The sequence below is a fragment of the Martes martes genome (genome assembly GCF_963455335.1).
Source record: "Martes martes genome assembly, chromosome: 13".
Lineage (NCBI taxonomy): Eukaryota > Metazoa > Chordata > Mammalia > Carnivora > Mustelidae > Martes > Martes martes.
Window position 1 is genome coordinate 76,582,102 of NC_137901.1, and position 16,296 is coordinate 76,598,397.

At 47.9% G+C, this 16,296-nt stretch overlaps 1 long non-coding RNA gene across 1 annotated transcript; it reads left to right on the forward strand.

Moving 5' to 3' along the window:
* The first annotated feature begins 1,284 nt into the window (after window positions 1–1,284).
* Window positions 1,285–9,996, forward strand: LOC308354030. The gene is made up of 6 exons (XR_013967839.1): window positions 1,285–1,592; window positions 2,246–2,270; window positions 5,047–5,100; window positions 5,538–5,889; window positions 8,739–8,838; window positions 9,306–9,996. It is a non-coding gene; the product is annotated as an uncharacterized lncRNA (long non-coding RNA).
* The last annotated feature ends 6,300 nt before the right edge of the window (window positions 9,997–16,296 follow it).

The following is a 16,296-nucleotide window of genomic DNA, read 5'->3' on the forward strand; positions in this document are numbered from 1 at the left end:
TTTATTTGACAGACAGAGATCCCAAGTAGGCAGAGAGGCAGGCAGAGAGAGAGGGGGAAGCAGGCTCCCCTCTGAGCATAGAGCCCGATGCTGGGCTCGACCCCAGGACCCTGGCATCATGACCTGAGCTGAAGGCAGAAGCTTTAACCCACTGAGCCACGCAGGCACCCCTAAAATGATTTTTAAACAGTATGTGTGTGTGTATGTGTGTGTGTGTATATATATACACGCACATACACATTTGAGAGGACATATATATAATTTCCCTTTGGGGGAGAGTGCTGAGTGGTTGTTTCTTGCCCACCACCGTCTGATTCGAGAGGACATTTACCATTGGCAACAGCAAACCTCGTTAGAATTGCTGTGGTAGGATCCTTTCCATTCGCAAGAGTTTCTCCTGCTTGAAAGAAGAATTTTGTAGTCGCCACCCTGAGTGGACTGGGCAGACACATCTCCCAGGAAAAACAACTTCCTACAGGCATCCAGGTCCCACAACTGGGGCCTTGGACTCAACCACTGTGTTCCATCTGGTTTCCTAAAGTCATTCAGAGAACTACAGATCAGTGCAGGCAGACAAGTATACAGCATGACCAGAGCCTCATGGTGTCCTCTTTTCTGTACCTGCAGCCTCCAGAAATACCATCCACAGAGGGAGGTGGTACGTATTCTGGACTCAGTCTCTTCCTGGGAAAAAACTCTAGCTGGTAAGGCAGGTGGGGGCCCCCTTGCAATCTTCAGTCTAGAGAGCCTCCCTGATTGGGGGTTCCTGGCAGGACTCTTGGGGGTTTGGGGACAGGCATATTTCCCAGGTGACAAAGTATGCTCTTGTGTCTGCAGGACTAGGAAGCCAATGTGTTCCGTGTGTGTAGTGCGAGTTTGTGTGCATGAGGTTTTGGGTTGGGGTGTCTTTTGTGGCTCCATGTAGTGTGATTGTGAGTGGGTGCTTTAGTGTGGGAGACAGAGAGAGACAGAGACAGAAAGACAGATACAGACACAGAGACAGAGAGTCAGACAGGGAGAGGGAGAGATGGAAAGAGCAAGAGAGAGTGTGTCTATTTCTGCAGGAGATAGATCCCACTGCCACTGTGCAATGGCCAATGTCAACATTCTCAGAGAAAAGAAAAAAACCTCATCACGGCACATGTTCTAGCCCTCTGACCGCGGGTGGCCCCACAGGGGCAGTTCAGCCCCTGCTAGCCAACCACATGACCCCACATGATCTCACCCCCATTCATATCAAGCAATACTCTCCGAGCTATTCCTTTTTCTTTTAAGTTTTTATTTATCTGAGAGAGAGAGAGAGAGCACAGTCAGGTGGGAGCAGCAGAGGGAGAGAGAGAAGCAGACTCTCGCTGAGCAGAGTGGCCTCCATGTGGGACTCGATCTCACAACCCTGAGATCAGGACCTGAGGGGAAGGCCGATCCTGAAAGGACTGAGCCCTCCAGGCGCCGCTCCCCAAATTATTCCTGAGAAGCACCACCAATGTGCTGACGGGTACATTCTTGATGTCCGTCTAGATGTGGACAATAGCTCAGTCTGGGCGTGGCCTCGCCCGACCATCGAAGTCCAGAAGGACCGGCGTACTGCCAAGGTGAGCTTGCCTATCTTTCCCCAAGGAACAAGCATTGTTTTCTTGGTTTCTTTCATCAAATTCAGGTGAAAATCAGATAATATATGTTGGTGAATTGAACATAATAATAAAAATTCATTTTCCTAATATAAATTGCTTGTATATGGAAATAAAATGATGTTTCAACTGTATGTGTGCGTGAATGTGTGTGTATGTGTACGTGTGTGTATATATATATATACACACTCGTATACATATATATTTATACACACACACATATACGCATACACACACATTGGAGAGGACATATATATAATTTCCCTTTTGGGGAGAGTGCTGAGTGGTTGTCTCTTGCCAACCATCATCTGATTCAAGAGGACATTCACCGATGGCAACAGCAAACCTGCTTAGAATCGCGGTGGTGGCATTCTTTCCCTCAGCAACAGTTTCCCCTGCTTGGATGAAGAATTTTGTAGGCACCATCCTGAGTGGACTGGGCAGACACATCCCCTAGGAACAACCATTTCCTACAGGCGTCCTGTTTGCTTACCATGGGGGCCAAACACTGGGTTCCCTCTGGTTTCCTAATGTCACTGAGAGAACTAAAGATCATGAAGTCAGACAGTGTACAACATGACCTGAGCCTCATCATGTCCTCTTTTCTGTACCTGCAGGTGCCGTCCAGACTGAGCAAAAGAGGTGTGTATTCTGGAATCAGTCTCCTGCTGTCTGTAGTCAGGGGCACCATCAGATGCTGGGTTCCCACTGGAATGGGGATCAGAGGTGTGGTGAAACAATGGGTTTTCTATGTGGATAACCACGGTCATGTCTTTGTAAGTGGCTGTGTAGTGTTCAGGTAGTGAGTTTGTGTGTGTGGAGGTGGGCTCTGTCTCTGTGTGAACTGACAAGGTGTGATTCTGAATGGGCGTGTGGTTTTGTGTGTGGCTATGTGTGTGTGTGTGTGTGTTTCCCAGGATTTATGTCTCCCTGAATAGCACAGTTGCTGGTATGAACTTACCATTTAGGAAAAGAATAAGAAAATCCTGCCCCTTGCCTCTTGGGTGTGTATGTATGTCAGAACTGATGGCATTGTACGACTTAAATATGTGTGCAGTCCATCGTATGCCAAATAGATCTGGTTTCATCTGACAAAATCCCAACACCACGGAGGAAAGTGTGCCCAGGGTCCTGGGAGGAAAATACGTTTTCGGAATCCCCGTGAGTCTGTCAGGAATGCCATCAGTTAATGATGGGTCTCACCTCTGAGCAGACAGTGGGATCAATCATGACCAAAGAGAAGGAACCATGGGATGTTCAGTTGGCGTCAGAGAAAAGGGAGGCTGGAGAGGGTGCTGAATGGCAGCGGGGTCATAGTGCCTGTGTTTGGGGAGCCCAGCACGGAGATGAGGCCCTTCAACCCCGGATCTCGTGATCCTTTTCCCATCTCTATTTCTAGGGGAGACCCTACATTTCGACACCGAGTGGCATTAGTAATAGTTCTTGGCCTTGTTCTTGATCTTCCCTAAACGGGGCTCTCACCAACCCCAATCCCAGAGGCCATGTTCCATCAGACTCTTCAGATTAAAGGGACATTTCGCCAACTGCCCCTCCTCTGTTCCCAAACTGTTTCTGAAGAAAAGGAGCCTGAGAAGGAATCCTCCCTGAATTAGCAGGAGAGCTGGGGCAGGGGGCCCCAAAGGCAGATGGGTGCCACGCCCTGTTCTGAAGGAACTCTGAGAAGTGGGAGGCTCCAGGTTCAGGAAATCCTTCGTCTCTAGATCGTGGTCTCACGGTAGTGTGGAAGGGAATGCCTGCTGGGTGCGACCCGACACAGAAGTGAGAGCAGCAGCCAGGCTCTGAGGAGGCCTGGCTCCGTCAGATCCTTCTGCATTGAAGCGTGAGGGCACAACCCAGGGGCTTGGACTAGATCTTCAGAGGGAAGCTGTAGAGGGCATGGTGGGTGAGGGCCAGAGGGACAGCTCGAAGGACAGCCAGGCCGTGTGAGAGTGGGAGGGGATACCACGGTTGCAAGATTAGGTGAATCAGTCCAGCATCACTGCCTGGGCCCAGCCTTGCCCACACTGAGGACGCCATTCCGGCTCCTCCTGAGCAGGGACGAGGCAGGTCACAGTGTCACAGCTGGTGGGAGCACTGCACGGACGTCTTCCTAAATCCCTGGGGAAGGGGCTTGCTTCCCATTCCATCCCCTTCTCCAGCCACCTGTGTGATGAACCAGGCACTTTCCATCATGGAAATTAGGGAGAGGCAGAGAATGCATTCAGGTCTCCTGTTCCCACACCTGATACACATCAGTGGGGTTGGATCCAAAACGAGGCCGGACACACAGAGGTTCCCAGCCTGAACCACCCAGGGCTAGGAGGGGCGAGTTTTTACTTTTCACCTGCTTCTGGAAGTCACTTGACAACCAGTCCTTGTCTACATGTTGTTGGCCAAGGGTTATCTGGCCTGCAGACATATTTATGCTGAAGAGATCTCACACCATGTGACTGTGGCAGCTGTAGACATTCTAGTTGCACATGAGATGCAACTCATGTGCAACCGACTCCAGGCACGGTGAGCTTAGCAAAGTGATGGGAGCTGACCCCAGGGTGGGGTGCTCCTTGCTCCTCCCTTTTGTGGCCCAGACGACATCAGTTTGATGGTTTCTCTGAAATGAACTGAGAGTTCTCACACCCAAACTCTGTGTGCTTCCACTCATGGACACAGGAGCCCCGGCCCCTGCTCGCCACTGCAAGGGCACCACCAGCATCTCCCTCATTCCTTCTCCCCCAGATGGTCAGCGCTGAGCAGCCTCTCTTGATACAGCCTGGATTAGGGTCTAGTTCAGGGGCAGAAACTTCCCTCTTCAGCTTGTCTGGGCCTATGTGGCCCCACACTATGCTCACTGCCTGCCCAGGCTCTAGTCTGGACCAGGAAGAGAAGGGTGGGCTCCTGAGGACAGTGAAGTGTCCCTGCCCCTAGCTAGACATGCCTGCTCCTATGTGAGTTAATTCGAGGAAACCAAGTTAAACAGCCCCGTCCTTCATCACATCCACCAAATTACAGGTGCCCCATAGTGCATGTTGACAACACAGAACATTTCCATCCTCACAGACAGCTCCCCTGGGCACCCGTTCTGAGCCTGGCAGAGGGGCTGCTCACGGACCCCATCTAACCCAGACTGTTGCCACCCCAGCTGGGATCTCGGGTTGATCCGTGTGCAGGTGAGAGCTATCGTGATCCCGTGGAGATAGGGAAGTGCCATGGGAAGGGGCATCCTTCCTCTCGCTGAAGGTTTGCAGCTGTGCTCAAGGTCTCGTTGAAGGGCTCTGCCTCCAGGGAGCCCAGGGCAGGTCTGAGGATCTGGAGGAAGAGCAGGTGATGCCAGGCGAGCCAGCCTGTTCTTGGCTGGCGCAGCAGGCGCAAGGGAGCCCCTCTCTCTAACAACCCGCTGCTCATGCTTGTGTCTCTATAGAACGGAGCCTCGAGACCATCTATGAGGCCAGCTCAGAGGAGGAAGACTCGCCAGGTAGGGAACTACACTCAGGTAGGAACCAACGGGAGAGGGTTCCTGGGAACAGGCACGTTACAGCAGCTGCTTTGTAGACCAAGAGTGGGAGGTAGGAAATCAGAAAGATGAAGTATATGTATTAGAGGATTTCTTTCTGTTTTTCAGCCTTGGAGGCATCTAATTTCTTAGAGAGAGGGAAGGATTGGCGGGGAGGGGGCGAGGGAGAGGGAGGAGGTGACTCCAGGCTCAGCCAGGAGCCTAATGCAGGCCTGCTCCCAGGGATCAGGAACCCAGCTGAAGGCAGACGTTGAAACGACCGAGCCACCCTGATTCAGTCTCTGTTTTGTTCTTTTCCTGTAATGGTAGGATCTTTTGAAATAATAGTAAGAAGTAGCTTGCCTCTGTGCTTTGAAGGGGCTCTGTTTGTAATCCTCTTTTCTTATTTGATATTTAAGATTCTCTTCGGATAGCGCAGTGAGGCTTCGTTCCTCACTGCCAAGCGTGAGAGCCTTTGGAAACCCTCCCAGGCTGGTGGGAATTCCAGAGGCCTGTGTGAAGGCTGCTGAGTTGGTCACATACCCTGGCGCTCGAGGGTCCCACGAGCTGGTTTCCTGGAGGACCAGGCCCAGGACAGAGGCTCTAGAAGTGGGACCATGGTCTCTGCTCCTGTCTGATCCCGCTGCTCCAGCCACACAGCAATGGACCTGCTCCCCACATCATGGTCACGGACCACCCTTGGACCATCCCTCAACCTGCTGGGGGCCTGCCCCAGTCCTGCCAGGGCTTGGGGGCTTGGCATGATTGCTGGCAAGTGCTGGTGTTTATATGGCTGTTCTTGCTGTGGAACCCTGGAACCCCACACTGACAGCCTAGGGGAATTTGGACACATCATTTGATCTCTCCTGTCACATTCATCTCTTCTCTGGGCTAGGACACTTATGGGCTGTAGTAACACTCAAGTAGGATTCAAGTGCCTATGATCAGCCCAGGCATAGGGCAGTACCTTTATTGCCCAGTTGCCTGTCACCCTCACGCCCAGCACAACCCAGGCCCATGGAAACCACCTCCACGCTAGCTGGTTCGGCTCACTGATCAACGGAGGGACTAGGGAGGATGGCAGTAAACCCACGATGATTGCTCCACGGTTGCCATTTCAGAGAACAATCTGGTTGGTGGAGGTGAGAGGAGAAGGGAAAGAAGAAATTCATGATTCAGGGAAGAATGAGGGAGTGTAGCAGGAGGGAGCAGAGGAAGGCAGGAAATCATGGGGACAGAAAGTCATGGACAGCACCATGGCTGCCTCTTGAAGGAATGGGTTGACGGGCATGGCTTCTAGGTCCCAGTTATGAAATCCGAGGGCTGAGAAAGGCCCAGAGACCCTGGAGGCCTTCATTATCAGTGGGTTAAGGGGATCATGGTTCTGGGGCTGGTGAGATGGGGGGACTGCAGAGCTGAGGAAAGAAATGGACTTTTGGGGTCAGGGACATGATCCTGGGAGAAGTGACCTGAGTCCTCACCTCACCCTGACTGTCCCCTTTCCCTTCCCAAGGCATGGCCATGTCTGTTACCATCGCTCTGCCCAGAGAAGACTATTTTGCAGACCGTGAATACTCAGAACGATAGATCCACAATCTTTGTGCCATTATTTCCTCTTTCAGTCCTTTATACTCTTTCTTTTCTTTCTTTTTCTTTTCTTTTGGTAGTGAATTATTTTCTTTTGAGAGAGAGAGAGATCCCGTGAGGGGGAGAAGGGTAGAAGGAGAGAGAGAATCCCAGGCAGATTACTGGCTGAGTGCAGAGCCTGACAGGGGGGCCTCGACTCCACGACCCTGAGACCATGGCCTCAGCTAACATCAGGACTCACACGCTTCACCAGCTGAAGAAACCAGGCACCTTTCCTCTCCCTTATTGATAACCTCCTTTTGGTAGCTTTGGCTACTTTCCTCTTTCCTGCTTTTTACGATTCTCATCCTGTAGGAGTGGGCTTATGCAGGCACTCGATGTTCTTGGATCTCCAAATCTACAGTGTCTCCTCAGCCCTGCTCAACAACTTCCTCAGTATTTTCCCGGTTTCTGGTCCCCAGTCTGCATGAAAAAGCGAGTGCACAAATGGGCCGAAGGCAGACTGAACATGAAGATAGGTTTCTGACCACAACCAACCCAGGACCCAGTCCTTGGTGTCAGCCGAGCAAGCAGGCTTAGTATGCATGTCAGACTTGGAAGGAGGTTGGCTGCTGTATCTAGCAAAAGGCCAGGAATCTGCACCAGATCCCGCAGAACAATGGGCCCCAAATGGCCGTAGTTCTATCGGAGAGCTTCCCTAACTCTTGTCCCCACTCCCCACCTAGGACCGACGGACCAGAAAACATCAAGTAGGGACCCCTAACAACCACATAGGATGCCTCACTTCTAGACCGCTCACTGAGGCTCTCTGTGCCAATAGGCTCCCATCGGGCACAGCTGAGGCGTTCCCTTGTCCCCACTAGTGTGAGTTCTCACTCCTCTGCTTGATGTTGAGTCTCTGCCAAATGCACATAATGGTGGCTTGACTCCCTTGCTCTAGCAAGCTCTGATATTCTTTGCCTGTTGTCCTTTGAATGGCCTTTCTTTACCGGACAGGTCATCCCAGAGGTCCCGCTGAGACCCCGTCTGAGCTGCCATTGCTTCAAAACCACAGCTTTCCAGCCAGTGTGGTGCCCACAAGGCCCCTTGGGCCTTGCTGCCTGTAGCTTGTCGAGTCTGTGAGGACCTGGTGAGTGAGCAATGGATCTGAAATTTGCTCTCTTGCAGTGAGTTCCTAGGCTGTTGATACTCAGGCTGGCACCTGGGCCTTGTTTTGGGGTCCCATTTTTTTGGCCTCCTTGGTGGAATCAGAGCATTCCTTTTTGTCTGCTCATGCTGTCCTTTTGGTTCCAATGTTGTGTTGTGCTGTGCAAAACTGTTGTGAGTCATAAAAAGAAGAATCAGAGCTTGGAACCATGTATAGGCTCTTGTGGATCTTGTCTGAGTCAGCCTTACAGACCAGGGAGACTGATGATCTCAGCAGACTGTCATCCGCCGGGATGAACTGAGCTGAAGGTCCCCAATCAAACCAGCTGAAGTTCTCCCACTACGTCAATATTGGGTCCTGGGAGTATCCTCTCTGGGTTTCCACTGGCTGGAGAGTCCATATTGATGGGCCTGTGTTCAGAGGTGGCCACCTGCCATTTGGGGGGCTCAAGGCATGAGATATATAAATGTTCTATTTTGACCAACCATCACCACTTCTCTTCGGAATCCTCTAAACCTAAACTCTCTCTTTTCCCAGAAAACAAAAATGTCTGCTTCCTGTATGTACTTTCCTTGCAATCTCAATTCTTATTCCCCACAACTTCGCCCATGATGATTTGGGTCTTCGGGGCCAACTCTGGACAACCTGATTTGACAAAATCGTTCGTTTGAAAAGCAGGCATGTAACACACAAGATATTGGGTCAAGGCTCCCATCTAGTTCTTTTTTCATTTTGTATACGCTTAGTTAAAATACTTCTTCTCATTTTCCATAAACCGCTTGCTACCATTCACCCAGAATGACCCCTTTACTCCTTTTTTTCTTATAATCACTTTACTAACTATTATCCTTGTTAGTTATTATCCTCTCTGTGCTTCTGACCGCAGGATGTGCCATCCATCCCTGGACCCCATGGGAAATCCTTCTGGGAAACTCAGATTTCATCAAATGAAATGAATCACCAAGACTGGAAATTCCAAGTCCTGGGTGAGCTCCAAAAGAAGGCGACTTTTGATTATTCAGGCACACGACTTGGAGGATTTACTAGTTATGCCACAAGTTAGAACAATGTTCCCTTTATTGGAAACGGCATAAATAAGAAAGCCTGTAAGAAACCTATCTCTAATCTTGAGAAAATTTACTGATAATACAATTTATGTCCCAGATGGAATATGGATCAGTCTCAGCCTATTGGTGGCATAGTGATTTTTGTGCCATTGCCATAGATTTCTTGTGGGCAGGATGTAGTGGTATCTGTGTTTGGCCCCATCAAGTAAGACAGGTAGAACAGGCTCTGAAATGCCTTAAGGAAGAAGCTGTTTGGCATTAAGGTTGATCCTCATGGCTTAGGGGATTGGTGCTTTTGGCCTGGGTTGGACAATAGGGGTTCCTGGTTTGGAAGCACCCTATATAGACTCTTAACATGGTCTTGTTTGTTTTGTTTGTCTTCATAGTGGTCAGAGTGCTGGTCCACTGCGTTCTAGCCAGAGTCTTACAAGCATCTCTACAGATGTTCTCTCATCACATGCATGGTCAAGAAGATCTTCCAATACAGTTGCCTATGAAGATGACTAGACCATGTCCAGCAGTGAAGTGTGGGATCTCTGGTCTTCTCAGAATGGGCCAACCTCTCCCAAGTGAGACAAGGACCAAAATGGGGGACAGACACATGGAAGACCCAAACGGGCAGTGCCTTGACCATATAGAAAAATAGGGACTCTGGCCTGAAGTGTGCAGCCCAGGAAACCAACCCAGTACCTACAGTTTTTGCCTTGGAAGGCATCAGACCACTATCTGGGGCATCCAGCCCAGAAAGCTAACCAATAAGCCCTGTAGCAATTGGCCCCGAAGGACCAAGACATGATTTGTAACTGAAACTGTGCCTGGTTTTTCTCCCTACTTCCACCTGAGACCCCACAGATACAATAGCCCTGACAAAGACATGGGATGTCCTGCTTCTAGACCGCTGACTGTAGCTTCCTTATGTCAAGAGGCTCTAATCAGGGCATCTCTGAAGGCTTTCCTTCTGGCCCTACAAAGTTTCCCTACTCCTCTGCTGCCTTTGAATCTCTGCCTACATGCAAGTGATAGTGGCTGACTCCCATGCTCTAGCAAGTTCTGAATAAATCCCCTTTACTTGTTGTCATGTGGTTGGTTTTCATTTATATGCTGACAGCACCACTGAATAGTGTCAACAAACCCTGAATTGTCCAGGCAAGGAGCTGGGCTGAGTCAGGTATACTAGGAACCCCCTGCTAGAAGGAAACCCTGTGAAGTCTGCTTCTGGCCCAGGTACTCCCCACACTGGGGTTTTTCTGATTTGGGTGCTTCTGGACATGCCAATCTGCCCGTCCATTTCCACTCTCGAGATTGCTCCAGCACGGGTCTGGTCCCAGAAGTTCTCTTGTCTTTGTCTTCAGCTTTGAAAATATGAAGACTGAGGCATGAGACAACTGTGTGGAATTGCTGAATAAGATTCTGGACGTCTGCGGCATGGTGTGGACAAAATTTTAGATTTGAAGTGGGGCCATGCTAGGTCAGAAAGTTTGGAACCGATCAGCACAGAGTTTTCCTGAGTGAAAGAGAAAATAGGAACGTATGTCTGGGGACCCTTGGTGAGTGTCCTGGGGAGGGGGTCTGCAGGTTGTGGGTATGGAGGGGGCCCTCTAAGAGGAGATGGAACAAGTTCCCTGCCCCGTAAGGAAATAAAGGAGAAAGTCTGTAGAGACGTGATCTGGGGAGATGCTTTGCAAAGAAGGAGCGGGAAATTTGCCCACTCAGAGCCAGTGCAGCCCCTGTTCACTCTCAGCCAGGCCTTAATCCAGGTTATTTGCACACTTACTCAGATCAACAAGCAGAGAGTCACGGAAGGTCACAGGTTTAATTTATTAAGCCACCAAAGCACCAACGCAGGTGGCCACTTTCCCAATTCGTTCACAGTAACTGGTCAGTGAGGGTTGGTCAGTAAAAGGAATCTAATTCTTGGCAGAGCCATCCCATGACAGTTGGTTGGAAATGTCCTATGTTCTCAGTAGTTGAGCAGTTGAGCAGACCACTCACTGGCCACTAAGCATGGCCAGCTGGTCCCTGGGAAGGCTCCATGTGACACAGTTGGTAATGTGAACACCGGGGAAGGATGGCCACAGTGGGTCTTCCGTTGGCTTCCCTTGGGGGTAACTGTCTTGTGTTTTGGGTCAGCGGTTGAAACTTAGAGGTGGGAGGCTGAGTAAGCATTTGGACTTTTCTGTTGGCTCAGGCACCTCCTCCAATGTTCTCAATGTAATATGACAAAAGGCAGAATTTGACAAACCAAAAGAGGTGTAGCAAAAAAAAAAAATCATATTAAAAAAAAAAAAAAAAAAGAGCGTCCAGGCAAGAGACTTGGTTCTGGGTGATAGGGCATGATCTCTGGTGCCCTGGGCAGATCTCGGGTGTTCAGGGATCTCTCTCCCCAGGGAACAACTCTATTCCTGTCCTGGACCCCATCCTCATCTGTATGGTAATTCCCGGCGTGTCAGTTCATCTCTGTACATTTCAGGGCCTCCCACTGTAGAATATGGCTTACAGCCCCTGCTCTGCCCTCCGACACCTCAAGAGGGCTGACCTGGGGGTTACAGGAGATGGTCACAGGTATCGTCCACGAGCTGTGAAACATCATTCCCATGCAAAAGCTAAGAGGGGGCTTCCTTCCTTCCTGCTGTGGAGCCGTCCAAATCCCCTCTCTGGATTCAACCACTCCCAAGTGTCTACCTTCTTCTTGCAGTCACTCAGGGCTCGAACACTTAGGGCAATTAGGAAACACCAGTCATCTATTTTTTCTTAAGGCTTTCCTTGTGTTTAATTATGTTTAGCCTCGTAATATCATACTGATAAGTAGGCCATATTCACATTTCAACATCTCAGGGAGATGAGACACTGAGGGGTCTATGTAACATTCTGCATACTCCTGGCTTCTAAATGGAGTTGGAACCCAGGCCATCAGTCATGGATACCGCCCGTTGCTGCATTTCCACAATGCCTCTGTCAAATGAAGGTATGTGCCCTCAGGACCTCTCTGTCAGGTGTTCTAAGTGCACCCCAACTGCAGAAGCTCCAGAAGTCCAACTCGGATTCAGGAGGCTCCACTGAGCAGGCAGCAGGTGAATAATGAAATAAAAGGACTGAACTATGAATACATTACCACCCATTTCCCTGGGTTCTTCTGCCAGCAAGATGTCCACAGTTCTCTCTATTATGATGCATTTCCCGGCATCTTGCCTCAAGGATTAAGAAGAAATGTTCACCCGAGGTGAAGAATATCAACTGGCCTGAAGCAGTGATTCAGGAAACTCCACCTCTGGCCAATTAACAGGAGGCCCCCTATAGATGACCCACTTGAAGGTACTGTGGAAACACACTCTTTAGGTTCGTTTAAGAATAATGAGTATTTGGGGGCGCCTGGGTGGTTCAGTGGGTTAAAGCCTCTGCCTTCAGCTCAGGTCATGATCTCAGGGTCCTGGGATCGAGCCCCGCATCCGGTTTCTCTGCTCGGCAGCGAGCCTGCTTCCCTTCCTCTCTCCCTCTCTGCCTGCCTGTCTGCCTACTTGTGATCTCTATCTGATAAATAAAATCTTAAAAAAAAAAAAAAGAAGAATGAGTATTTTATTCAGTGACGCATATTTAAGACAAAACTGTGAGATGTTCAGCCACATTCCTCTCTTCTGTATGCAAGGGTAGATGATCAAGTCAATCAGTAGTGCCTCTAACTCTAGACATCAAGATATGCTCTAACTCAAGAATGGGCTCATGTTGAACAGTAAGCAACATCTCTAGCCAACATGTGGACCTTTAGTTGTGTTTTTCCTCTTTTGTCTACATGCTTTGTTTTTATTATGTTCAATTAGCCACCATAGAGTACATCTTTAGTTTTTGATGCAGTGTTCAATGACTCATTGTTTGCCTATAACACCCAGTGCTCATCACCACATGGGTCCCCCTTAATACCCATCATCCCGATACCCCCTCCCCTCCCCTCACCCTTCGGTAACCCTCAGTTTTTTGCAGGAATGCAGAGTCTCTCAGGCTTGTCTTCCTCTCTGATTTTTTCCCATTCAGTTTTCCCTCCCTCCCCCTAGGGTCCTCTGTGCTATTCCTTATTACTCCACAAGTCAGTGAAACCATATGATAATTGTCTTTCTCTGCTTGACTGATTTTTGAACTTTGGCTGAAACAGATCTCTCCCCGATAGAGTGTTTCCAGATTTTAAAAAATGAATGGGCATTATTTTAGAACAGGAGGTTTAGATGAATGTACGAGTTGAACAGATAATACAGAAAGTTCCCAGGTCCCACCCCCACCCCCAGATTCCTCCATTAATAACATCTTACTTGCATGTGGTACATTTGTTATAATTAGCAAAACGGAATACTTCCCTCCTGGCCTGCTTCTCATTCCAAACCCTTTTGATTAAAGGAGCCTGAGGTAGAATCTTCCTCCTCTTAGCTGGAGAGCTGGGGCAGGTGGCCCCTGGTGCAACCTCATGTCACACCCAGCTGCGGAACGACCAAGGAGGGGGGACCTCCAGTGGATTCCATGGGATTTCCATGCAACTTTTACTCACTAGGGTCTCATATTTTGCTTCAGAAAATGCTGCCAAAATTAGGAAATGGCCTGCTCATGTGGAACGTTGGTTTCCCGTCACTTGTGTTAGCTGCGGTTTCTGTGTCTTAGGAGAAGAAACACCCTGTCAGATAGACAGTGAGCCCCAGGGTTTTCAGGGGCTGAGCCTTAGGGTGGGCACTTGGCTTCCCACCTAGGTGGACGAAGGAGAGGGGAAGTGGTGTATTGCCAGGCCCGGAGAAACTCAGTATGTGACAGAGGGATCGCCATTCACGTCGCTGGAGGACCTACCAGATGAAAAAGGCTCTTGGCTATTCTGTAGCCTTTGAAAGCAAACAAGTCAAGGTAGTATTTTAGTAATCACAATATATCAAGTGAGGCCAAGTATGATCTGAGGAGTCATTTGAATCATGACTCCTACATGAAGCACAGGCTTTTGTGTGTGTGAGATGACGTTTCATTGTATTTTTTATTTATACTTCCCAATGATGAGTGATGTTGAGCATCTTTTCATGTACCTGTTGTCCATATGAAGGTCTTCTTTGAAAAAAATATTTGTTTAGGTCTTCTGCTCATTTTTAAATTGGATTATTTATAGTGCAGTGTTGAATTTGATAAGTTCTTTATAGATTTTGCATACTAACCCTTTATCAGGTACATCATTGCAAATATCTTCTCCCATTCCATAGGTTGCCTCTTAGTTTTAGTGATTGTTTACCGTGCAAAAGCTTTTTATCTTGGTGGTGTCCTAATAGTTTATTTTTGCCTTTGTTTCCTTTGACATATCTTATAAGAAGTTGCTATGGTCAATGTCAAAGAGGTTATTGCTGTGTTCCCCTCTAGGATTTTGATGGTTTCCTGTCTCACACCTAGGTCTTTCATCCATTTAAAATGTACTTTTATGTATGGTGTAAGACAGTGGTCCACTTTCATTCTTTTGTACGTTGCAGTCTCGTTTTCCTAACACCATTTATTGAAGAGACTATTTTTTTCCTTTGGATATTCTATCCAGCTTTGTCAAAGACTAGTTTACCATGTTGGTGTGGGGTCATTTCTGAGTTTTTTTCTGGTCCATTGATCTAGGTGTCTATTTTTGTGCCAGTGCCATACTGTCTTGATGACTATAGCTTAGTAATAAACTTGAAATCCAGAATTGTGAAGTCCCCAGCTCTGCTTTTGTTTTTTCAAGATTGCTTTGGTTATTTGGGGTCTCTTGGAGTTCTATACAAAATTTAGGGTTGTTTGTTCTAGCTCTGTAAAAATTTTGTTGGTACTTTAATAGGGAATGCATTTAATGTGTAGATTGCTTTGGGTATACAGACATTTTTATAATATTTGTTCTTCCAATCCATGAGCATGGAATATTTTTCCATTTCTTTGTGTTATCATCAATCTCTTTCATCAGTGTTTTATAGTTTTCAGAGTACAGATCTTTTCACCTCTTTGGTTAGGTTTATTCATAGGTATCTTATGGGTTTTGGTGCAATGGGACTGATTCCCTGATATCTCTTTCTGCTGCTTCATTATTAGCCAATAGAAATGCAACAGATTTTTGTATGTTGATTTTGTATCCTGTGACTTTACTGAATTCATATATCAGTTCTGGCAATTTTTTCGTGGTTTGGGGGCTTTTAATATAGAGTATCATGTCATCTGCAAATAGTGAAAGTTTACTTCCTCCTTTCCAATTTGGATGCCTTTTCTTTTTGTTCTCTGATTTATGAGGCTAGGGCTTCCAGTACTATGTTAAACAACAGTGGTGAGAGTGGACATTCCTGTCTTGTTTTGACCATAGAGGGAACAAGTCTTTCCTCATTGAGGATGATATTAGCTGTGGCTCCTTCATATATGGCCTTTTTCATGTTGAGGTGTGTTCCCTCTAATCCTACTTTGTTGAGGGTTTCTATCATGAGTGGATGTCGTACTTTGTCAAATGCTTGTTCTTCATCTATTGAAAGGATCATATGGTTCTTACCCTTTCTTTAATGTGGTGTATCATTTGGATTGACTAGTGACTATTGAACCAAGCCTGCAGCCTAGGAATAAGTCCCACTTGATTCTGGTGTATGATTCTTTTAATGTCCTATTGTAGTCAGTTCCTAGTATTTTACTGAGAAATCTGAATTTCTTTTTTTTATTTTTTATTTTTTTAACTTCTTTTCGGTGTACCAGAATTCATTGATTATGCACCACACCCAGTGCTCCATGCAATACATGCCCTCCATAATACCGACCACCAGGCTCACCCACCCTCCCACCCCCCGCCCCTTCAAAACCCTCAAATTGTTTTTCAGAGTCCATAGTCTCTCATGGTTCATCTCCCCCTCCAATTTCCCCCAACTCCCTTCTCCTCTCCATCTCCCCATGTCCTCCATGTTATTTCTTATGCTCCACAAATAAGTGAAACCATATGAGAATTGACTCTCTCTGCTTGACTGGTTTCACTCAGCATAACGTCTTCCATTCCCATCCATGTTGATACAAAAGTTGGGTATCCATCCTTTCTGATGGAGGCATAATACTCCATAGTGTGTATGGACCACATCTTCCCTATCTATTCATCCGTTGAAGGGCATCTTGGTTCTTTCCACAGTTTGGCGACCGTGGCCATTGCTGCTATGAACAATTGGGGTACAGATGGCCCTTCTTTTCACTACATCTGTATCTTTGGGGTAAATACCCAGTAGGACAATTGCAGGGTCATAGGGAAGCTCTATTTGTAGTTTCTTAAGGAATCTCCACACTGTTCTCCAAAGTGGCTGCACCAACTTGCATTCCCACCAACAGTGGAAGAGGGTTCCCCTTTCTCCACATCCTCTCCAACACACGTTGTTTCCTGTCTTGTTA